A 24,960-nucleotide genomic window follows, 5' to 3' on the forward strand; every position below is an offset into this window, starting at 1 on the left:
CCCCATCAAAGCCAGCTGGAAAACGAAGAGGTGGTTGTTAACACGGTGGCCCATGAATTATGGGGTTTGAATTCAGTGGCACATGAAGGTTGTAAAGTAAAAATCATCCATATCGATTCAGGTGGAATTCTGAGATTTGTGAACAAGGTGGGCATAGAAGTGCATAGATGTTAGCCAGTTGGGAGAAGCTTTGAGGTTACTAAGCATAAATAAGCCATTTAACCAGAGTTGGCCTCCATGGAATGAATGAATGCATGTATGCATGAATGAATGAGCAAATGATTAAAAAAGTTTTTAGTAAATTCTTATGATGTCCCAGGAATGTGGCACCCAGCTCTGGCTAAGTGCTCCGAATTAAAATACAAAAGCAGAGATAGTGCCTGTCCTTAAGGAGCTTACATTCTAATCGGATTTTTTTGCCTTTTTTTTGGAGGGCATTTTTGGGGTTAAGTGACTTGCCCAAGGTCACACAGCTAGCTTGTTGTGTGTGTGTGTGTGTGTGTGTGTGTGTGTGTGTGTGTTGTGTCTGAGGGTGGACTTGAACCCAGGTTCTTCTGACTCCAGGGCTGGTGCTCTATTCACTGTGCCACCTAGCCACCCCTATTCTAATTATTTTAATAGGGAAGACAATACACATAGGAGAGTGATGATCAGGGACAGGTCTTTTGGTTTGTGAAGTTATAGAGATGTGAGTTGGTGAACAGAGGAGCTCATCCTTTTTAGTTGCAGTGGCAATATTGATTTGATTATGGTTCCAGAACTTGAAAAAAAGAATTGGAGGATTGTGGAGGAGGGAAATTGTGGTTGGAGAGAAGATGGTCAGGGCATAAGGTGTGCATGAGCAGGGGATGCTTCTATATAGTGGACACATGAGGCTTTCAGCAACCAGAAGTAAACTTTTAGCATCATTTCATTCAGTAAACAAATTCAATTTATTGAATTTTTATTAATCTCATGAGTACCAAGAAGACCCTCTTGCTTCCTCCCTGCATCCCAATTCTTCTTTCCAATGTTCACTGATACTTGAAATTTCTTAAGCAGAGGATGTTATCTTTTATGTCATAACTAAGAGTTTAAAATAATCAATGAACATTTATTAAATGCCTGTTATATATCCTACACTGTGCTTCACATAGGGGATGCACATGTGAAAAAAGAAAGACTGTTCTTCCCCTCAAGGAGCTTACAATATGATGGGGGTCAGACAATATCTAAAAATTCTGAGAGGGGCAGGGAAAGAGAAGATGGGGAAGGCATAAATCATTTTAGGGAATATCCATTTATTTTTAAATAAGGTATAAATAAATGGTATGGATTCACAAAATCACAAAAGGTAGAAGGAAAGGCAATCTAACTCAACCCCTCTTTCAAAATCCACCACAAGGAGTTCTTCATTCTTTTAGTGACTCAGTAATCACCTCATTCCCTTCGTCTACTGTTCTAGGTTGGAGTTTATCTGGGCCTGGTGTCCTGAACTCATTATTATCTCCCTACCTGCTTTGGGTGTCAGCTCCCTGTTAGCCATTTTTTTCCTTCCCAGTACAAAAACCATTCTTTTTGTCAGGGAAAACAAGGAAGATCAGAACTGAACAATGGAGCCTTTTCTCTGTTCCCACCCTCAGCATCTCATTGCTAGGGAATCGTCCAGGTCAAATATTCTTTAGTTTCATTTCACATATGTGTACATGATTCTTTTCTTAGAATTTTTCTTAGTATGTGTTCTTTTGTGTGTTCTCCCCCCTCCCCCATTAGATTGTAAGCTCCTTGAGATCAAGGACTCTCTTTTTATTAATTGTTTCCCCAGTGCTCCAATGCTTAGCATAGAGCAAGACACATAGTCGGTGCTTAACAAATGTTTATTGGATTGGAGTTATTGACAAATTATTGGTTGTCCACATTGCATAGAATATTAACCCAACATTCTGTTTTCTCCAGAGTTTGTTATGAAAGGCTGTTGTGGAATTGAGAGTGAGAAAGGACAATAGAGATTGTTTAGAATGTCTTACCTCACCTGTCACAGACCCTTTGAGATCCTTCTAGATCAGGGATGGGGAACCTGTGACTTGGAAGCCACATGTTGGTGGTTTCATGATTTGCTGTGGAAGTCTTCTTGGATGAATTCAGAGTCAGACCACCTCTAACCCAAGTATAGGCATTTATTGAGGTTGATTCCTCTCATGAAGCTAAGTTCCAAGAGGAACCAGCAACTTAATAAGACAACATAGGCAAATTTATAGTGTACTGATGTTGATTACACAACAGAAATGATGAAAGTTAAGAAGGCAGAGGGCATTTATTGAGGGATTAGGTAATAGAGAGGGATCTCTTCTATGGTACAGAGGGTCAGACATCCTGGTTGTGCTGCTTTCTGATTGGTTAGCTATTGCTGTCCTGTTTGGTCAAAATGGATAGTTAGGTATTGTGGTCCTGTCTTGGGCTAAATGGATGAGGTGCTTGTAATTGAGTACAAGAACACACTTGTTTGAATAAGTGAATTGTGTCTGGGGGCAGTGGCTAGTTAGAGGCAGTGGCTGTATTGAGTCTGGTGGCCTGAGGTTGGTTAAAGCTAGATTGTGTGGTTAAATCAGGATGTCTGTTGTTTAGTGGGGCCTATAAAGAAATGAAGATTATTGGAGCTGGGGACTGCTTTATTAGGATTCCATCATTCTCTCCTCAAAGAGCTAGGGTCCAAATTTATTTGGGAAAAGGGACAAAGGTCTCAGATTTTGTAGCTTCTTCAGGCCAAAAAGGGGCATAGAGTTGTCCCTGTCTCAATGCATTCTGGGAAGGATGTTGACTGGAACCAAGCATAGGCCACATGCATGGAATGATGGGTAAGTATGAGCTGGTATCCACTGTTCACTGCCATCTGCAGGTGAATTGGCCTGTAGTGTGGGAGACACAAAACTGACAGGCAAGTTCAATATGCAAAGCCCAAATATAAGGCAAAAGGAACCAAGAGTCCTATGATGCTATTATTTACTTTTGACACACAGGATTATCTGATCTTATTATTTTCTCAAAAATTTTCAATCTGGTTTCAATTCCTTTAGGAGGATCAGATGCTCTAGATGCTGGTGTTCTCTCTCCCCTCAAAGTATCTTGACTATATTTATCAGTATAAATATTGAAACTCTCTAGGAGAATGTAGATTCTCCAGACTTGGGACCTTTTTATAATTTATCTGTGAATATGTCATACACCTGCAGTAGAATGGAAGCTCTTTGAAGGCAAAGACTGACTTTTTTCTTTCTATCCCTAGCACCTAGAACAATGCCTGTAACACAGGAGGGACTTAAAATATGATTATTGCTAGACTGATTTGTCTTTATATTCCCAGTACATCGAAACATGGCCGGCACAGAATGGGGGCTTAATCTGTGTTTGCTAATTGATTGATTTGCCTTTTGCATCTCCAGCACTTGAAAGAGTACCCGGCACACAGTGGAGGGTTAATAAAGGGTTAATTGATTTGTTTTTGTATCCCTCACCCTTAGTGCCAGCATGAGTAGTCAGTACTTATATATCTTGTGGGTTTTTTTTTTCATAGTTGAATGGTACTTCCTCCATGGGGCTGCTTGACAGCAGAGACAATATTTTTGGTCTTTTTGGAGGGGGGAAGGAAGGGCTATTGGAGAAAAATGGCCTACCCAAGTCCACACAGCTATTAATTGTTAAGTGTCTGAGGTTGGATTTGAACTCAGGTTCTCCCGACTCTAGGACCTGTCCTCTATCCACTTTGACACCCGCCTGCCCCAAGAGACGGTTTTTTTAATGGCTCTTCTTCTCATCCCCAAGTTTTCCCATCCCCAGCCAGCTCATAAGATGCCTGACAGAATAGTATAGGTGTTTACCAAATGGACGTTGATTTGGCTTAAATGTTTATTGAAATCAATTTAATGCAGCAGGTATGCTGAAATTCATAGTTTAAGTGACTTGGTTAGTGTCATACAGCCAAGTCAAAGATGTGGATTTTAAACCCACCAAAATATCTTCCTAAGTCACTGCTTGACCAAACTCTTCCACGGAATCATCAGGGTAAAATCTGGACACACTGGAGGTTCCCTGTTATTTTGTCCTTTATTATCAAATGCCAGAATGCAAAGAAGATCAGTCTTAATAAAAGAAATGATTGTGCAATTTACATCAAGGCAGATCTAATGAAATGCCTAATCCTTAAATGCACATAATTGGATTTACATATTCACTTCAATGCAATTAAGAGTTGGTATTTAAAGGGTATGGTTCTTTTTTTTTTTTTCCACATTTTCTTCATCACAAAACTGGAGCTTTTTTTTCTCTCTTCTGCTTGTTGTAGTCAAGACAAATACTTTTGCTTTCCAGCCCTTAATCAAGAGGAAGTAATGGCCTTGTTTAGACCCAATCATTTTGGGAAGTAAAAAAGAATCATGGTAGATTTAAGTGCTCTTCTCCTGGCATTTACAATGCACATTATAGGACATACATTTTAACTACGTTCCATTTCTTTTAATTCAAACTTTACCAAGGCTCAATCATGAATTAAAGTGCCCCGAATCCAGACCCTTAGTACAATGTGTGGTAATGGAAAAGGCATGCTGAAATCAGAAAACCCAGATTCAAATGCTAACCCACTCAGTCAGCCTCTCAGAGCTCAGTGCCGTCTCTGGACCATCTTGCCTGATTGGAAATGACGACCTTTCCTCAATAACTCTGAGAAGGGGTCATCATCAGCCTTGTGTGGGGTCATCCTACACACATAGCTAATTACACTTTGGGATGGCTTTGATTATTGGGACATTTTTCCTATCAGAGGAAGTTGGATATGTCATTGAGTAAATCACTATGACTTTTTTGAAATCTAAGTTTCTTCATCTGTAAAACAGTGACAGAAGGCCCTGTATTAGTTACTTAATTGTGTTGTACATAGATTTAGAGCTGGAATGGACCTTTGTTGTTGTTCAGGCATTTCAGTCTTGTCCAGCTCTTTGGATCTCCATTTGGGTTTTTCTTGTTGAAGATACTGGAGTGCTTTGCCATTTCCTTCTCCACCTTATTTTATAGATGAGGAAACTGAGGCAAACAGAGTTAAGTGACTTGCCCTGAGTCACACAGCTAGTAAGTGTTTGAGACCAGATTTAAATTCAGGAAATAAGTGTTCTTGACTTCAAGTCTAGTGCTCTAGGCATTCTGGTACCCCCTAGCTGCCCAGGAAAGTACCTTAAAGGACTTCGAATGTGTCATTTTACAAAGGCTCAAAAAAGGTTAATTGACTGTCCCTTGGTCACATAACTAGAGGAAAAATATGAACTTTTTGACTCCAAGCTCAATATTCTATCCTCTATCCCACCTGAAATGCTAGTTATTGTTAGAGGAGGGCAGCTAGGTGGTGCAGTGAGAGAGTGTCAGGCCTGGAGTCAGGAAAACTCATCTTCCTGATACTTCCTAGCTGTGTGACCCTTGGCAAGTCACTTAACCCTGTTTGCCTCAGTTTCCTGTAAAATGAGCTGGAGAAGGAAATGGCAAATTACTCCAGTATCTCTGCCAAGAAAACCCCAAAGGGCGTCATGAAAAATCAAACATGACCAAAATGACTAAACAACATTGCATTATTAGAGGCGATATGGAATAGTAGCTAGAAAATTTGTCTCAGAGTGAAGGAGACCTGAATTCAAGTCATTTTTCTGTCACATATTGGCTACTTGAACCTGGAAAAGTCCCTTTGCTTTTCAGTGTGTCAGACAACTGTAAGAATGTAATCAGCACAGTAGCTATTGATTTGCATTGATAAAGGGAAGTTCCTCACCAGCAGTTCCATCCACTACTGAAATCCCAGGTCTGGATCATTCTTCTGTCTGAGTGCATTATTCTGAGGGTGGAAGGGGGAGTCTTTAGCTCTTTGATGCAGAATCATAGATTTCAAGTTGGCAGGAGTCTTAGAGACCATCTAGTCATCAGAACATCAATCTAAAGCAAGATCAGACATCAGAGGATGTGTGATATCATCACCCTCTTTTTTTCCAGATAAGAAAAGTGCAGCCTATACATGTAAAATGACTTGTTCAAAGTCACACAGGTATTATCAGCTAGCATTGGAACCCAGCTCCTCTAGTTACAACTGTCTCATTTTTTTTTTTTTTTTTGCAGAGGGAAGGCAGGGTAATTGGAGTTAAGTGACTTGCCCAAGGTCACATGGCTAGTAAGTGTGTCAAGTGTCTGAGGCCAGATTTAAACTCAGGTCCTCCTGATTCTAGGGCTGGTGCCACTTAGCCACCCCCAACTGTCTCATTTTGAATCTTCTAATATAGCATTGGGTAACATCAACTCTCTTTGTGAATCATTTTAATGCTGTGAAGAAATAATTATTCAATCAAACTCCAGAAGTCTGGAAGAGCCTCATTTCTCTTCTCTATAAAATAAGGCATTTGGATTCAATGACCTCTAATGTTCCTTTCTGCTCCACTTGTTTGATCTTATGATTTCATGATCTTTGACCCTCACAACGGCCCTGTGAGTTCTTCCTCTCCATTTTGTAGACGAGGAAGCAGAAACAGAAAAGTTAAGTGACTTGCTCGGTGTGACATTGCCAATGAGTATTCAAGGTGGGATTTGAACCAAATTTCTTGATTCTAGTTCCAACCATTTTATCCTCTTGACCTCAAACACTTTGAGTAAGGTAGTACAAATATTATCATCTCCATTTCACAAATGGTGAAACGGAGGCTCAGAGATTAAGAGATTCTGCCAGTCAGACTTATATAGCTCATAAGAATCAGAGAGAGGGCTTGACCTTGACTTCTCTGGCTCCAAGACCAGTGCTCTTTCCATTCTACTATGCTGGCCTAAGATGAATGATAGTATCTTATTTTAAAATCTGAGATTCACATATGGCAGAAGCATTATCTTTTCCATAAGACTTCTCCATGAAGCCTGGTAGCATTCTTCAACCGTCTGTTTTTCAGCCCCTTTGTGTATTGTTCTCACTTGAGAATGACTTCTCAACATGCATTTTTTAAAAAAAGGAAATGGAAAAACCTCATTTGTCATTCGGGATTGTTTCAACTGAGTGGCAATCTCACTGATGAGAGGATATCTTATTTTTCCCTCTAACATTTATTGAAGGCTATGATTAATGAATTTGTTGCCTTAGTTTTTACTAAAAACCTCAAAAACACCTTTTAGTTGTTTCTTTCAATTGAGTCTTTTAGAGGATATTACATTCATGACTACAATGAAATTAATAATTCAGAGTTCTGAGTGGTCCATTCATATCTGTGTAAGTTAGTCATGCTTCTTGTTTTGCTGATAATATAAGTTTCCAGACAACCATGTTGCCATTTGCCAACAGAAATGCTAATGTTGTTTGTATCTATATGGTGCAGCCTGACTTATTTCACTTAGGGATGATATAAAATCAATTTAATTATGCCCCTTAGAAGAATCTTGAAATTGGTATTTGTTCTGAGTATGTTAATGCAGAAAGCATTTGCATCTTAACTCACTTTTATACATATCCCTTGCCTATAATCTCTCCAATTTGCACTTCTTTTCCTGTGACAAAGGGAGCAGGCTGATAGCTTACTTAAAAGATGCTTTCTGTTTTGTGGGATGGACAGGCTCATTTGCTGGCTCTATGTTGCTTGACAAGATTTTGCCTTTAGAATAAGAAACCCTAGAGACTCCCCAAGCATCATTTTGGCTTCTTGGTGATCCCAAAATGGAGCTTTCCTTCATCTGCTTTGCAACAAGGAATATCTGTAGAGGGAGGAAAACTTGCCTTCCTTGATTAACTTGGTATTTCTCTTTTGGAGACAAGAAATACAATATAACTGTCCAATCGAAATAGAATTTTTAACACACAGCAATTTGCAGATGTGCCCAAGTTCTGAAAACTAGATCAGAGAACATTACCTTGTAAGCCCATTCAGTCAGTTGGGAAGATTTCCCCTATGCCCAACCCCAACCCCTTTGCTACAAGTTTATTCATCGATTCTCTGTATGTATTTTATGTACATGTTGTACTTTATCCCCCTTCCCAGTAGAAGGTAAAACCCTTGAGGAGATGGGCTCTTTTCCCTTTTGTCATTGTATTCTGTAAGTTTTTTATTTTGTCCATGACAATTTCATATGGAATAAAAACTTTCATTAGCTATTAGGGACTATTTTCCATATTAATGAGATTAATTAAATTAATCAATGAGATTTCCTATGTGTCCAGACTTTAGGACCACTCTGTAGTACCTGGAACATAACAGGTGCTTCATAAATGCTTGGTTAATATTTAGGGGCATATTTATTTCTTAGCAGATCTCTTTTAATTCATTTTTATGGTGATTTCATTATAGACTGTGAGTACATTGGTATAGGGAAATCTCATGAGGATATTCCCTCTACCAATCCAGAAAAATCAACCAACAAGCATTTATTAAACACCTATTGTGTGTTAGGTACTATGCTAAGAGCAGAGGATAAAAATACAGCAAATGAAATAATCCCTAAATTTCAAGTTTATATTTTGTCAGGAGAAGCAACGTGTACAAACACAGTTAGGTCTTGGTTAGAGCAAACAATGCATCCCATGCAGTGTCCTCATTTATTTGCATTCATGCTGCATATTTCCATTGTATAGGAAGGAATGAACATATTTTACAGAAATATAACTTTATATAATATGCATTTTAATACATGTGACCATTTCATTGAATTCATTAGTCATACTAATTAAGTATTAGTGTAGCCACTCTTCTGGACTCACTTTCTCAATTGACACTAGGCTAGTGGGTTGGGTTCCTGGAGAGCAATGACTCCTTGGGGGGTAAACCTGGGGTTCTGAGCTTTTTAACACTTCCTCACAAGTCACCATATGGTTGGCTTATGAATCCATTAATTGTTGCTGGAAAGGGGGATTTAATATAGAAAGAACAGAAATTACAAAACATGTGGGTTCAAAAATGGAGGTTCCTTTTTCCCTTGCACTCACATGGTCCTTCTGGAGAGTGAGCCTAAACTCAAAGCATAAAAAAGCTAAATTCTTACATATATGGAGAACATAGGGTTGAGTGGTACATTGTGTCTCCTTGACCTAGGAATCCTTTCATGCCTTGGCAGAATCTTCATCAAGTTTTCTCCCGTATTGTATAGTACTGTTAATAGTTGGGTTTTTCCCTTGCTCGTGTGGGCTGACTCTTCCTAGGTGGAAAGCCAAGCACAAGAAGCTTTCCAGAGAACTGCTGCTGTGAGCAGCTTTAAGGTTCTGATCACATGGTAGAGTGAACTCTCTATTTATTCAGCAATAAATTGAAGCAAAACATTCGCAAAAACTAAAGTACAGCATTCACAATGTTATAACATAACAACTTATCACTAAAGTGGACACATAGTTTTCACCAAAGTGGCCACATAGTTTTAAAGTTTAAAAGATATCATTCAGTAGGTCCTTAACTCAATCATCCTTGAGAAGCAAGCCTCCTTAAGGGATACAAAGTACAAAGGTCAAAGTTCTCCATCCCTAGGTCACAGCAAATCATGATCTTCTCAGTCAGCATTAAGTACCCAAGGAGAGGTCTTTTCGTCTTGACTCAAGGCTGGCTCTCAGATTCCATGGTTCCTTTTTGATGGTCCCAGCTCCTGGCTGAATCTACCCAACTGTTACCTGGATTCAAAGGTAGGCAGCTCCCAGCTCCTTGTCCAGTTCCTCATCCAGTTCCTGTTCCATATTGAAGATCACAGTGTCCAGTTCACTTCAAGTTCTTCACAGTTTCTGTTTCTGGGAAGGTAAAGCTTAACAGAGCCAAAACAATATTCATGCACATTGCTGGCACCATCATCAATTCACTATCTGCCCGTGAAGTCAACACAGACCCACGTACAAGGTCTGAGAAATCAACACAAATTGTCAGTATAGTCCCAGGACCTTCAAATCCTTCCTCCAGGACTTATGTAAACAGACAACAAGAAAATCCTCTTTCAACGCTTCCAGTAAGGTCTCAGGGATCCTGTACAAAATATCACAAACGAAAATCAACACAAAGAACAGACAGAGTGCCTGGCCACCACAAAGTTCCTCTTCTCAATTGTGCTCTTTCCTTGCTTGGGCTCCTCCTTATATATGGTCATTTGCTCCTCCCTGTTTTGTCCCTTCCTGTTGCATCAGCAAGTTCCTCCCACTGTGGGGTTCACAAGTTCTGTTTCTTAAAAAAGACTTGATATAATCAGGGCAAGGATTAAAGACACTTGAACTCAAACAAAGTTCTAAATACCTGAGTAGCTGAAACAAGGTGCTAAGTACTTCTTTGCTTGCCTTTACACTAGGGCTTGATACCTCCACTGATGGGTCAATCTATTGTTGGACTGGGTCAAGAAGGTTGCATATCTGTACTGTTTCCTCACTGAAATCAAGCACCACTGCTACAGTTCCAGTTGCCAGCTAGACCTCCAATAATTTTACTGGATACCCCTGGTCCCACTGTTTCCTGAATACTTCCCTTTCAGGATACTTATTCACTTAATATCAGGTAAGAATAAACACCAAAGAAACAGAAGCAAGAACATCCTCTCCCCCACCCCCAATAGTCCATTGTAGTCATTTCTTCATTCACTTCCAGGAAGGATGTTATAAAACAAACACCCCCCCCCTATAATTCATTAAATGACTCAACCTTCTGGTGATGGATCTCTTAGAGAATTTTAGAGCTCAGGAAGACCTCAGAAGCCATCTAGTGTACCCCATGTGCTAAAAGGAATTCCCACTACAAATCTATGCATTCTGTTTGGTCCTTAGAAGACATAGCCATATCTGTACTTGTATCATTTCCACCATGGAAGGGTCTGTAAGAGCTTTGGTTCCATTGGCATAATCTTACAACCCAGAGTGTCATCCCTGTCCTGATGTGTCATCTGAGCAGGGCCTTCGTGAAACTTGGACTTGAGTGGAAATGCAGCATGGCATCATGAGTAGGGAGCTGACCTGAAAGCCAGGAAGACCACCAAGGTTCAAGTCTTGCCTGTGACATACACTGGCTATGAGATTGTGGCCAAAAACTTAAGTTCTCAGTGATGTAGGAAATTCTCTGATGATAAATTGCAGAGAAGAAGCAACATGAAGAGGGGGTAACATCACCTGAGGAGTCCCCCCTACCAACAAAATCACAGGTCCTGTTTTCATGCCTCTGTCATAGTTAATTCAACAAATCTTTGTTAAGTGTTTATTTTGTGGCAGGCACTATACAAAGGATCAGAGATACATAGATAAAAATGGAACAGTCTTTGATCTTGAAGAGTCTACATTTCTCTAGTACTTATATAATGAGGTACAAAAACAGCAATAAATATCATATAAGAAAGGGCAGCGAGGTGGCACAATGAATAGAGTTCCAGCTTGGAATTAGGAAGGCTCATATTCCTGAGTTCAAATCTGGTCTCAGACACTTACTAACTGTGTGATCCTGAGCAAGTCACTTAACCTTGTTTGCCTCAGTTTCCACATCTATAAAATGAGAAGGGAATGGCAAATCACTCCAACATCTGCCAAGAAAACCCCAAATGAGGTCACAAAGAGGTAGATATGACTGAAAACAACTGAAAAATAACAATCATGTGTGTGGAACATTAAGGAGGGAGAAAGCACAAAGAGGTGGATCATCAGGGAGCGGCTTCTTGGAGGACTGGCACATTTGCTGAGTCTCCAAGGGAGACAAGGACTCTGAGAGTAGGAGACTGGGAGGAATCGATGGGCCATGGGAGTCTGCATCAGACATGAGAATTCATAGAGGTAAGAGAAGGAATATCAAGTTTCAAGTTTTGCCAACAATCCATTTTGTCTGGAATGTGGAGTTCGTGCAGCTGAATAGTATGAACTAAATCCACAAGGGTAGGTAGGAGCCAGATTGTGGAAGTCCTTAAATGTTAGCTTGCAGAGTTTGTATTTTATCAATCAAGTTCATCAATTAAGGAAACTACTATATTTCAAGTACTATCCTAAGTGCTGAAAAAAGGAAGAAAAAAATAAAAACAGTTCCTGCCCTCCAGGAGCTTATGTTCTAGTGGAGGAGACATTATAAGCATGTAGAATAGTAGATATAATATTTATGAAATTATCACAAAGTGATTCCATTGGGAAGAGCAGACCCTTACAGTTTAGGGGGTAAGGGATAAGAGTCAGAAAAGTCTTCATGTCAAAAGTGGAGCTTTAGGCAAATTCTAGAAGAAACCAAGGATTTTAAGAAATAGAGGTATAGAGTCAATGCATTCTAAGACTGGAGACTATTCCAATGACCCAGAGATAGGAGATTGAGTATTTGTGTGCAAAACACTGAGCGATCCAGTATGATTAGATTGCAAAATTTGAGGAGGGGCAATGGAGAGTCTCTGATGATTTTTGAGAAGAGAAATGACAGACATTAGGAACATGATTTGATGCTAGTAGTATACATTTTTATATATAGTATACATTTGTGATAGGTTGGCCAACTGAGGAAAAGAGAGCCTGTGACAGCAGCAATCAGAGGTTGAAATGAAGCTATAAACTTCTTCTTCCCAGAGTAGAATTCCCCAGAATTCCCTGTGCTTGATTATATAGATTAGCAGGTCTACCAGCTGGTCAGCAAATCAATAAGCAAGTATTTATTTAGTATCTACTCTACCAGGCACTGTGCTATACAAAGACAAAAAATGAAACCATTCTTGCCCTCCAGCAGCTAACCTGTAGGAGAAGACAGCATGAAAACACTGAAGTAGATACAAAATGTATGTAAAATAAATGTAAGACATTTTTTCTGGAGGGGTGGGTGGGTGGAATAAGCATTAGCAACTGGGAGATGGTGGGGATCAGAGAAGGCTTTCAAGGAGGTGGGGAATCAAACTGGATTCATTCCAGGTAAGGAGGAAATGGCAGCTTCTGAACCTGCAAAATAATCTGCCCCTTATTAACCATCCTCAATATCTCCTCCAGTTATTTTGATGGAGGTGGCTAGTCCTAATTCCTGTTTCTGTATTTCAAAGTCTCATGCTACAATGGTTGTTTTTTTTTTTTTCTTAAAGCAATCGGGGTTAAGTAACTTGCTCAAGGTTACACGGCCAGTTATTTCTGGGTGTGGTGCTAAGTATCTGAGCCCGGATTTGATCCTCAGGTGTTCCCGACACTGGAGCCGGTGCTCTTACTTGCTGTGCTACCTGGCTGCCCCTACGATGGTTTTAAAAATGGAGATATATGGATTAGACTTTTAAGAAGGTTCCAAACTGGTTGAATGACCAGACTGGAGTAGTTAGTAATTACCCAGTGTTCAGGTGGAGGAAGGTTTCTAATAGAACTCTCCAGAGATCTTTGATTAAAGGCCCATTGTTGAAAGGCCTTTTTGTCAATGACTTATATAAAGGCATAGATGTGTTGATTAAATCTGCAGATGAAACAAATGGGAAGGATGGTGGTCAGGGTAAAAAAAGGTTGTTCCCATTAGAAGTTTGAACCAAATATAATAAGATAAAATTTAATAGGGCTAAATATACAGTCTTATACTTGGGTTAAAAATCAATTTCACAATACAGATGAAAAAGATTTGGTGGTTTTAGTGAAATGGCTAAGTCAACATGAATTATTAATATGACACTCAATTGAAATGGAAATGATTTCACCAGTGATGATACAGATCGCAGTCTCTCCATGTCTACACATCCTGTATGACTGCTCCTGCAGGAGTCCTTGATTCCTCCTGGCATCTTGAGGATTATGGTGCTACAGAGCCCTGAAGTTGCTGTGTGTGCTTTATCCTCACCATTTAACCAGCTTCTTTTTCTAGAATCCCTTTCTTTAACGATTTCCTTTATTCCTGCTTCTCTTTAAATGTTCTTTCTTGCTATCTGTTGTAGTCTGTGCACACCTACTATGCTACTCTCCTTTGCCCCAAATTCTTTGGAGTGTGCTGTTTTCCATGTTTTAGCTATACAACACCAGAACAGGCCTTAAAGAGGTGGGCCTTTGTTTCCAGGAGAATTTTTGAGGTCACTAAAAGAGCTTTGGAATTGTCTGCTCTCCTCATGCTTAAGTCTGAGCCCAATTCATTGGCCATCTGTATTGCATGTCCTGATATACATACATACACACATGTACATATGCATATATACATATATGTATATATGCGCACATACCACATACAAACGCACTTGATGGACAAACTGTATAGACCATGAATCTTGTCATAATCCAGGCAATACACATTCTTTATCCACTTGGTTTTCCCTGTGTGAATAGTCCGGTCAAGAGACCAAATGATGTGATATGATGCTGCCCGCCTCCTTAGAAAAAGTTCATGTGATCTTAGGCTATATTAAGAAAGTCTTAGTGTCCAGAGAGAGGGAAGTGTTTAGCTCCATAGTCTGCCATAAATTCATTTTATATACGGATCAATTGAAGAAACTGGGATATCAAACCTCGAAAAGAGAATAATTAGTAAGGAAAGGATATCTGCAAGTTTTCAAAGGACCTTCAGTTAGAAACAGGACAAGACTTGTCCTGCTTTGCTCCAAAGAACTGAGATTAGGAACAAGGGGTAGAGATTTCAGAGGGTGAGATCTAAGGTTGATGGAAGGGAAAATATCCTACAATTTAGTGTTCTCCAAGAGTATATTGGATGGCCTTGGACGCAGTGGATTTCACCTCATTGAAACTTTTGATGCAATGATTAGATAATTAGAGGTTGAGTTTATTTCTGAAAGGATTCTTGGTCAGGTGGGGTTGGCTTAGATGTCCAGTGAAGCTCCTTCCAACTGAAATTCTTTGATTTCCTAAAGCAAAATGGTGAGAGGTTCTTCCTCTTACCTTAGTGCTCAGAGGCTTAGACACAGGCTGTAATATGGAACATTTGTTTTTCCTGATATAGTGTGTATATCAAACATCTTTAGTGGGAAGATAGAAAAGAACAGGCCCTGAGGCTAATGATTCCCTTTGTTGACTGGATAAATGAACTAGCCTTTGAATGCATGTTTGCTCTGACATGCCAGTTTGCCAGAACAGCATTTGGAGGAGAAAATAAATCTTTAAGGGTTTTTTGCAGGCCACTGGGCCCTTATTAAAAGGCAGTCAGGTAACAGGACTGAACAGTGAAACACAATGGATGTGAGCAGGATGGAGGGAGACCAGGGAGCTGTTCAAAGGACTGGCTGATCAGGAATGCAGGCAGGGTGCTCCTTTTACTGCTCATCAGTTAATGTTATTGAATACCCTGGGGTCTATGACACACTACTAGGTTCTCCTGTTGGAAAATGACAAAAGAGAGATGATTTATGGCCTTGGGTGGAACTGTGGTGTGCAGGTAGAGAGACTGCAGTGAGGGGGGGGGGCACAATCGTCCAAAGCCCTGGTGGACCATGCAGTCTTTTATTCAAGAAGATACTTCAATCTGATTAAGTTCAGCTCAGTTTGAGCCAGTGTGCTGCTCTTAAGCTCATATAATGTGCCAGGTAAAATGCTAGGTGCTAGTTATACAAAGAAAGTAATAAAAACAATACCTGCCCTGGGGAGTTTTTCTACAGGTTTGCAGGGAAGTAAGACTGGGGCACAGATTTAGGTCTAGAAGGACTCTCAAAGGCGGTTTGGTCCAAGCCTCTTATTTTACAGAGGAAGTTGGAGCTTAGGGACTTGAAATGACTTGTCTAAGGCAACATAGTAATTCAGTGATAGATTTGAATCCAGGGCATCTGATTCCAAGTCCAGCACACCTCTTGCTGTATCCTGCTACAAATATAGACAAGGGCAATAGAACAATGGTTTTGAGAGGGGGTGGGCAACACTAATAACCAGAATGAAGGAGTGGATAAGGAAAGGCCTTATGTAGCTGGTAGCTTCAGACTGAGCCCTGAAGATCAGAATCTCTCAGATGGGGAGGAAGAGTGAGATTACTACAGGCATGAGAAAGAGCTGAAGCAAAAGTCTAGAAGTGAGAGATGAATGTTCATGTTCAAGAAACAGCAAATAGATAAGTTTGGCTGGAAGTGGTTTTACAGGAGGGGGAGTGATGAGATCATGGCTAACATTCCCCTTATCTCTAAAAGTCCCCAGGATTGGGCTGGACTAATCTCTGCCACTGAACAGGTCGCTAAAGTTGATGTGGATAGAAAAGACCTAGAGAACAGGGTCTCTTCTGTGCTTGAGTTCCAATGAATGTGTATTTGGGTTGATGAGTTCAGTTGATTAGAGCATGGGAAGGAAGGAAGGAAGGAAAGAAGTAGGGAAAGAAGGAAACAAGCTGGGCTTTATCAAGCATCTGCTATGTACCAGGTTCTCTTCTGCACTTTACAAATATTAATTCATGCCATCTTCACAAAATCCTGGTAGGCAGGTGCTATGATTACCACCATTTTCCAGTTGAGGAAGCTGAGGCAGATGGAGGTTAAATGGTAGCAAGGGACGATTGAGTCCCCCATAGATTGCAGTTAGCTCCACACAGGAGATCAATTGCCTGGTCACAGACTTGCTGAGGATGAAATCTCTAGCAAGTGTCAAGGCAAGATTTGAATACTATATTCCTGAGACAAAGCCTAGCACTCTACTACACCATACTGCCAATTACTTCACTTGCCTTTACTTCAGGCAACATTACTCCAAAGGCCATGAGTCACAAAGGAAAGGTAAACAAGGGACAACACAATGTAGAAGAATGAATCCTAGACTTGAAATGATAAGAACTTGGTTCTAATCCTGATCCTTCAGCTTACCACTTGTGTGATCTTATATAAGCATCTTCCCTTCTCTAGATCCTACTTTTCCCCTCTGTAAAATGGGAATAAATAGCAGTGATCTCACAGAATCGTGCAGATAAAATTGTGATATAATATATACCAAGGGCTTTGCAAAACTTAAAATACTTTATAAATGGGAGCTCTTTTTATGTGACTTCAGAAACAAAGATTTTCAGTTGAAGTACTCTGGGAGATGGGCTGGGTATGTTCAGGAAGCAAACCAGCTTTTATTTTATTGGATGTTTGTGTAATACATGAGGAATTGGTAGTAATGGGATCAGTACAGGATAATAGGGACCTTCGGTGCAATAGTCAATATTACCTTACCCATGGAATTTATAGTGGGTAAGAAATAGAGCTAATGCTTCATTCACAAGGAAGTTATTTGCTATTTCAAAATCTTTTAAAATTTCCTCCCTCCCTGATGGATCTTCTTTCTTCCTAGTATACCTTTCCCCCTGCCACTGAAAAGTGTATATAATGAGACCATAGATCTCAAGTTGGAAGGAACCTAAGAGATCATGACATCAACATCCTACCCCATTTTACAGATGTGGAAACCATGGCCCGTGGAGGTTGACTTGATCAAGATTACAAATGCAGTAAGTGTCAGAGGCTTATTTGAACCCACTCCCAATTCTAGACGTAGTAGTTTTCCACCATAGCATGCAAACTTCAGTAACTTTCCTTTCTCCTTCTACAGTTATGTTGTACCCTCTGTTTTCCCTTGTATCCCACTTACCCTCTTCTGTTGTTCTTCCTTCCCTGTTTTCCTCTCTGTGCTTCTTCTCTGATATTTGAGTAGCCCTGCCCATGCTACTTACAGCAAACTGAGACTGAAGGTTCTTATCCCTCCCATTCTACTCTCAAGAAGTGGGCTCCCATCTTATGATTAAAGGACATGGCTAGAACTTTTCCATGTAGACTACATTTCTGATGGATATAGCTCCTTTGACATTCCATAGCATTCTGCTTGTCTACTACCTTTATTTTTCAAGTTCACTTTTTCAAAACTTAATTGTCTTAGACAATTGTGTTCTTTGTTCTTTTGTTTCCAGTGTGAAAAGTAATCAAAATCACCCCCAAACAGTCTCCAAACTTCTGTTTCAAGGCACATATTGCCTCTGTTTGTTTGTTTTTTTTATGGATAATTTAATGTGTGTTGCAATCTGAGTTTTGCAAAGAAAATTGACTAACTTCAAATGACTCATGTGTAGCAAATACTGCTGCCCAGCTCAATTGGTATTTACACCAGTAAATATACACAGAGAATGCCTTTGGTTTAACAAAGTGCAATCACTTCAGAATCCTCCATGAACACAGGAATTAAAGAATCAGATTGAAAAGGAGACTGGGGGAGGTTGAAATGACTTTAATGGAAAGGCTACTGCCAAGGGCACTTCTATTTCACCGCAGCAATCCGAGTAAGAGAATGATCCATAATGCATTTACTGGTGTCTTCTACATAATATGTCATAAATTCACTGAGTCAACTGGTTAATACTCAGTGTGTTTGATTGGCAGCATGGTGTAGTGGAGAGAGTGATGGGCTTTGTGTTAGGAATACTTGTATTCAAATCTTACCTCTGAAACTTTCTAGAAGCATGATCCTAGGCAAGTAACAACCACTGTGTGCCTTTTGACGCCCAAGATAGGTTATCTACTTAGTCAGAACAGGCATATTTTGTCTCATTGTCCTTCACTTTATTGCATTTCACAGATATTGTGTGTGTGTGTGTGTATAAATGGAAGGGTTGTGGTAACCCTTCTTTGAGATAGGTCAAAGGGTATGCATGGTTTTATAGTCCTTTGGGCATAGTTCCAAATTGCTCTACAGAATAGTGAATCAGTTCACAACTTCACCAGCAGTACATTATAAATATATTTTAAGTATAGGAGTTAGAACCCCAATACACCATCTTCGTGTAAAAAGGCACCACCTTTTGAATGAAAATATAGTTCAGCCCATCTCTGTTAACCAATCACCTTCAGACAGATTCACCCCTAAAGACACCCTTAAAGACACACAGAGAAAAGGGTTCCATGATCTCCATTATGATTTTTAATAACTAATTAATTCTTCCCCGAGTCTAGTGCCAAATTTCCATCACTGAATTTCAGATTTGGAAGAGATAGTAGAAATGATCTTGTACCACTGATATAAAACAGATTTCTCTCTACCATGTACTTGAAAAAGTCGTCAGTCAATCTTTGCTTAAAGGTTATAAACAAGGGGTAACCCATCTCTTCCTAGGGCAATATATTTTACTTTCGAATAGCTGTAATTGTTAGGTAATTTCTCCTCCCACCAAACCTAAATTTGTCTTTCTGAAACTTATCTCCATCACTAATGCTTCTGTTCTCTGGGTTCGAGAAGGATAAGGATAATCCCTTTTCCAGGTGGCAGTATTTCAGATTCTTCAAGACAGATATCATGTCTCCTTAAGCATTCTTACCTCCAGACTCCATACCCCTAGGAATATTATTTGCTTGATGGTTCATGGAGGCAGTCAAAATTTATGGATAGTATGAATTCTGTTTCAAATTTTAGAAAGACTTTTTCAATGTATTACTACCTCTGCTTTTAATCACAGACCAAAAGATCACAGATTTGCAGATAGAAGGGACCTTAAAAATCATATAGTTCAATCTCTTAATATAAGAATGGAGATCCACTGAGGTTAAATGATGTATCCAAATTTTCAGTGCAGTAAGGGGAAAAACCCAAACTAGTATGCAGGTTCTCTCAGTGTTCCTCAAAAGTACAGATCTTCTGATTCTATGCCCAACTCTATTTCCTTTGTCCTTTGCTTTCCTTAGTGAGGAATTTCATTGACCACCCAGTTTTGGTGATGAATCAGTTGAGGGCAGGGCCTCATACCTTCCCCTCTAAGTAATTTATTATCGACCCTTTTGCAGAGGGCTCACCTACAAAGATTGAAAGCCATATATCAGCAAAACTTTACAAATTGTATGTTATAAATAAGACTCTCAGACAGAAGGAAACTCAAGGCAAGAAAGTTCATGTTATTGATCAGTGGGTGTTGAAATGGGTGTGCTTTATACCTTCAAAGATGAAAAAAGGAGGTAAAAAATAAATCAACCCAATTTCATTACCACATTCATCAAGGCTAAGAAGATCTCAAATGCTAGAGAATTCCAAAATGTCTAAAGCATATATTGGCTTTTCATTTCCTTTTCTGTAACCCTCTTACTTGTACAGAAAAACCATTTGGAGAGTACTTTTTGAGTGAAAAGTAAAATTTCTACCTTTGCTAGGGAATCTTTAATAACCATAAATTTTGCTGACTTGAATGAGGGAAATTGATATCTATCATCAAAAATGTGTTATGTATACATATAATATACATGTGTGTAAAAGCACAGAAGCACAAATTTACTCACTGCCATAGCCTTCTTTAAAAAATGTAAGTATAGCAGTCTTAAAGGTAAATAGTAATGAGAAATCCTCTCATTGGAAATCCAGGAATCTTTTGAGCTGTAACTAATCCTCTCTCACTCAGGCTTAGATGGACATCAAGGTAAGAAGAATTCCTTTCAATTTTATAACTTCATTGGTGTAACACTGAATAAACTGGGTCAATGTGTACGGCTCCTGGCAACCAGGCTCATGTGAAGTATACGTTTTGTTAAATGTTAAACAAATAAGCAGCAAGATTTTATTTGCTTCTAGAATAGCCTTGGTGATGTCTAATTTTCTATACTGTAAATGTTTTCATGTCTTTGAAACTGCTTTTTTCCAGAAATTACTCCAGCTTAGTGACTTTATGTGCAATATGAATAAATCAATGAATAAACAAATAAACAAATGCCTTTAGATTAACAGATTTTAGACAGCTGCAGAAATTGGATTTTCTTTTTTCTGCCTGGAAAACTTCTTGTGCATGCTGAGTTGCTTGGGTGGACCTGTTTAACTAGGCATGCCTTAGACTATACTGGAAAGGAAATGATGACATGAGATATCCTCCATAACAATATTTTCCCTGAATTTTCTCTCTTTGCATGACATTCAGATAAGTTGGTAAAATAAGATTGAATTTTCAGTTTTTTATTTTTCATCTTAAGCATGCTCATCAACACTTGTGGATTGAATTTCAAGGATGAAATGAAATGGAAAGGGAAATTGATCAGTTATTACCATGAAAGTTTGGCTGGTTTGTGCCAGCCTGTTCAGTCTCTTAAATTCCTCTCTCCTCCAGTTGAAGGACTGGTTGATTACTAACTAACTGGCAAAATAGAAAAAAATTGGCCCTTTAGATGTGTTTCCTGAGCAAGATAGAACTCCATATTGGAAGAAAGTAGTTAGGATTTAGTACAAATCATAAGTCATCTTCAGTATAAAATGAATTAGTGAAAAAAAGCATTTATCATGTGTTTACTGTCTGCTAAATGCCAGGCATACAAATAGAAAAGGCAAGAGGATTTTCATCCTCAAGGAATCTGCATTCTTATTGGTGAGGATAGCACATATACAGGAGTGGTGGCGAGGGTGGGATATTTTTGTTAGTAAATTGACAGGGACAGTGAAAGGAGTCATAGAGAAATATTGATGATCTTTACAATGATTTTAAGGCTGATGTGGTTATTGTTCTTACTGAGAGATAAATATGGAAAATTGGAGATTGGGGGGTAGGAGGAATGTGGTTTGTCACAGCATTGTGTGGTAATGCTGGGAATAGCAGTATGGTGGTATGGGTTGGGCTACAAATGGTGTAGTCTCATTAATCACATATGTGCCTCTTCTTATGGCAGGGAATATATTTACATTCAGATGCCTTGGTATTTAGGAGACTTTATAATGGAAATTGTTTTGAATAGCTTGAAAAAATGGAGAACATTACATATGGCAAAGTCAAATGGGGGATTATTTCAGGCAATTTCCACTTGCTACCATTTCGTTCAACAGAGTCAGATACTTTTTTTCCTGGTGTTGTTACTACAACTTATTACTCAAAGGCTGGTAACATGTATTCTCCCATTCATGCCTTGCTTTAATGTCATCCCTATAACTTCTTTCCTTTGACTCCTCCTAAAATGAAGAGAACAAATCTGAATATACTGGGCAAGGGGAGATGGTATATTTTGGATTTGCTTTTATATCTAGGAAAGTATAATTAAGAGAAGTGTGTGGACATTTCTGAGCAATAGTAACAACTCATTCATATTGTGCCTTAAGATTTACAAAAGGACTTCTCATAGGATCAAAGGAGATTTAGAACTAGAAGAGATTGTAGAGGCTATAAAGTCTAACCCTCTCATTTTACAGATGAAACAATGAAGATGCATGACTGACTTTGGGTCCCACAGCTAGTAAGTGACTAAAACAGGATTTGAATTCAGATCTTTCTGATCCTGAACCTGGTACTCACTCCATCTGCTATCCCACCAAAGCTATCTTTTTAGATCATGAAGTCCAGAGTCAGAGGGAGCATAGCTCCTGCAGGGATGATGTTACTGACAATAGAAACAGAGAAGTTAGGAAGGGGGGAGGGACTTTTGAAAAAAAAAAAGAATTCTTATTTGGTCATGATGTGTTATAGATGCTTATGAGGCTTCAAGGTTAGGAATGCAAGTCTCAGAGAGGTGGCTAATCCTAGATCTGAAAACAGGTCTCCTGACTGCAGGTTCAATGAATATTGGCTCAGAAACCATTTTATACACTTACAATAAAAAATGAGGAAGGGAAGAGGACAGTAGACGGTTAAGTTATTGGTGTTTTGTTAAGATCTGAGGAACCCATCACAATGGTTTAACTAGAAGATGGTATATTTGCCAACTGTAGAGTGCTTGGGACTCTGTTAAAGTCCTCAGCATCCTCCACACTGAAAAAACTCTAAGAACTTGAAATTTCAATGGTCAGGATGAATTCCTCTCCAACGTGGAAAAACAAATCTTCTCATTATTAGGACTGAACACACATTTCTTTCTTTTTTATTCTCATTCAGATTGTCTGTGACCTATCTATAGTGCAGAAACCTGACTCTAGGCAGATCTGTGTAGCACAAGGCATCCTTAAACCAATTCCAACTTCTGCCAAAGCGAAGGGGAAAAGTCATATTTTTGAGTAAAAAAAAAAATCCCTCTGGGGAGATGAGAGAGGGAAAAAGGCCAGAGTGATGTTTTTGCTATGTCCTTTGCTGACCCCCTCCTGTTTTTTCTGTTTCTGTCTCGCTTTGAATGCTTCAGACCTTACCCCTTAAACAACAAACGCTCCCATATCCAGAAGGCTTGCCTTTGGTGCTTTCAGCTTACAGAATCCAGTCCCCATGTTGAGGTAATAGGGATGAAACAATAGCAGCCTTTTCTAAAGTGCATGTTGAAAAATGACCCTGGCCAGCAAGAGAATTCATGTCTGGCAATTGTAAACGGTCAGGACCCACCACTGAGCCCCAGTGTTATTGTTTCACTTCGTAGGAGATGATTCAAAAATTTTCTCTCTCTCTCCTCAGAATGCAGTATAATACACACCGATGCTAGGATTTAACCTGTAAGACTACTGGCCTGTTTTTTCAGGGGCTCCTGTCATGTTCTGCAAAGCTCTTCTCAGTTAAAAAAAATTTGATTTTTTTTTCTGTTTGACTAGAGATGCATCCTCTAATCTATCCAACTCCATTCTCTTTTGTTCCTTTTAACTCTAATCCTGGCTATATAATCTACTGCCTGTGTGACCTTGAGAGAGACACAACCTTTCGGGCTTCCCATTTCCTTATCTGAAAAACCCATGTTTGGACCAGTTGACTTTGGAAGTCCATTTAAGCTCTGACTCTAAGGTGCTCTGGAATATTTAGAAATATCTCTGTCTGATTTCCAAGTTCCCTTGTGGAGGTGGCAACGAGGGGATATATTTTTTTCCTGAATTATTGATAGCATATTTTAGATAGCTGAATGCACGTGCCCACAAAGTTTACAAAGGAGTTTTTGTGGGGACGAAAATACTTTCAAGAAAATAGCACTGAATTTGGAGTTACACATCCCTAGTTGAAATCTTGCCTTTGCTACTTCTTAGCTATGTTACCTTACACAAGTCACTTAACTTCTCAAGGTTCAGAAAAGTACAGCATCTGTGATCTAGGGTCTTTATTGCTTCTCTCGCAAAATTAATGGGTTAATATGCATAACCTCTAAGGTGCACTTAAGGACTAAATTCTATGATCCCCTGATATATTGTGCATAAACAAAATGATGACAATTTAAAAATCAGTTGTGGAGTAAAGACACTGAATGTTTCCCAAGGGCTTTAAAAGACTCTTGCCCAAATAATGCGTTGTCAAGGAACCTGCTGTTCTCGTAGGGGACAATCAATGAGAACTGAACTTAGAAATATCCACGTATTACTTCATTGGATTCTTTTCTAGCTATTAAACCTACTTGGGAAATTAAATGCAAAAACCTACGGGAATTCAATATCGAGGTTGCAATTTTAGAATTGCAAATTGAGGATTGTACAGATGCTGTACTTTTCCGTTTTGAGTTTAAGGCATCATTATGTATATATATGTAAACTGAGGGTAAAAGAACACCATTAAGGAAGCATTAACTCCATCTCTGCATTTAATAAACGTGTGTGTTTATATAGTGGTCTCCCTATCATGCTCTGTAGTTGCTTCTTTGAATGGAATAATTGAAGAGAAATGCCTTCATTGTCCTCATAGGGCATTTTTTTCCTGATAGCTGGAAGAGGTAGCAAAAACATTGACATATGTTATTGCGAATTTCTGGTAGTGGAAAGAATACAGTTTCAAATCCCAGTTCCATCACAAGTAGCCTGAGTGACCTTGGGCAAGTCATTTTCCTCTCTGAGAATGTTTCCTAACCTTTCCAATTATGGGGTTAGACTAGATGACCCTCAGGGTTCCTTTGATCCAATTCTTTGAGTCACAGAGCAAGGGAGGCAGAGGTTATCTTTTCAAACTAGCACCTCCACAAAATTCTTTTCTACAACATACCTAATAAGTAGTCCTCCACCTTTATCTTAATTCTAAGGAGAGTGAATGTTCTTCCTTCTTGAAGCAGCTCTTTCCACATTTGGATGGCTATGCTTGTAAGGACTTTTTCTTTTTTCCCTTTACATTAAGCTGAGTGTCATATAATAATAAACTCCATAGCTTTAGAGCAAGAAGAAACCTTAGGGAAAATATAGTCCAAGCTCCTAACTTTACAGATGAGAGAAACTAAGACACAGAGAAGGGAAATGATTTGGTCAAGGCCACCAAGAGAGCAGGTGGGAGA

Source organism: Petaurus breviceps, unplaced genomic scaffold (assembly GCF_028583685.1).
Source record: "Petaurus breviceps papuanus isolate PSGF00001 unplaced genomic scaffold, PetGlider_PUasm1.0 490, whole genome shotgun sequence".
In the NCBI taxonomy this organism is placed as follows: Eukaryota; Metazoa; Chordata; class Mammalia; order Diprotodontia; family Petauridae; genus Petaurus; species Petaurus breviceps.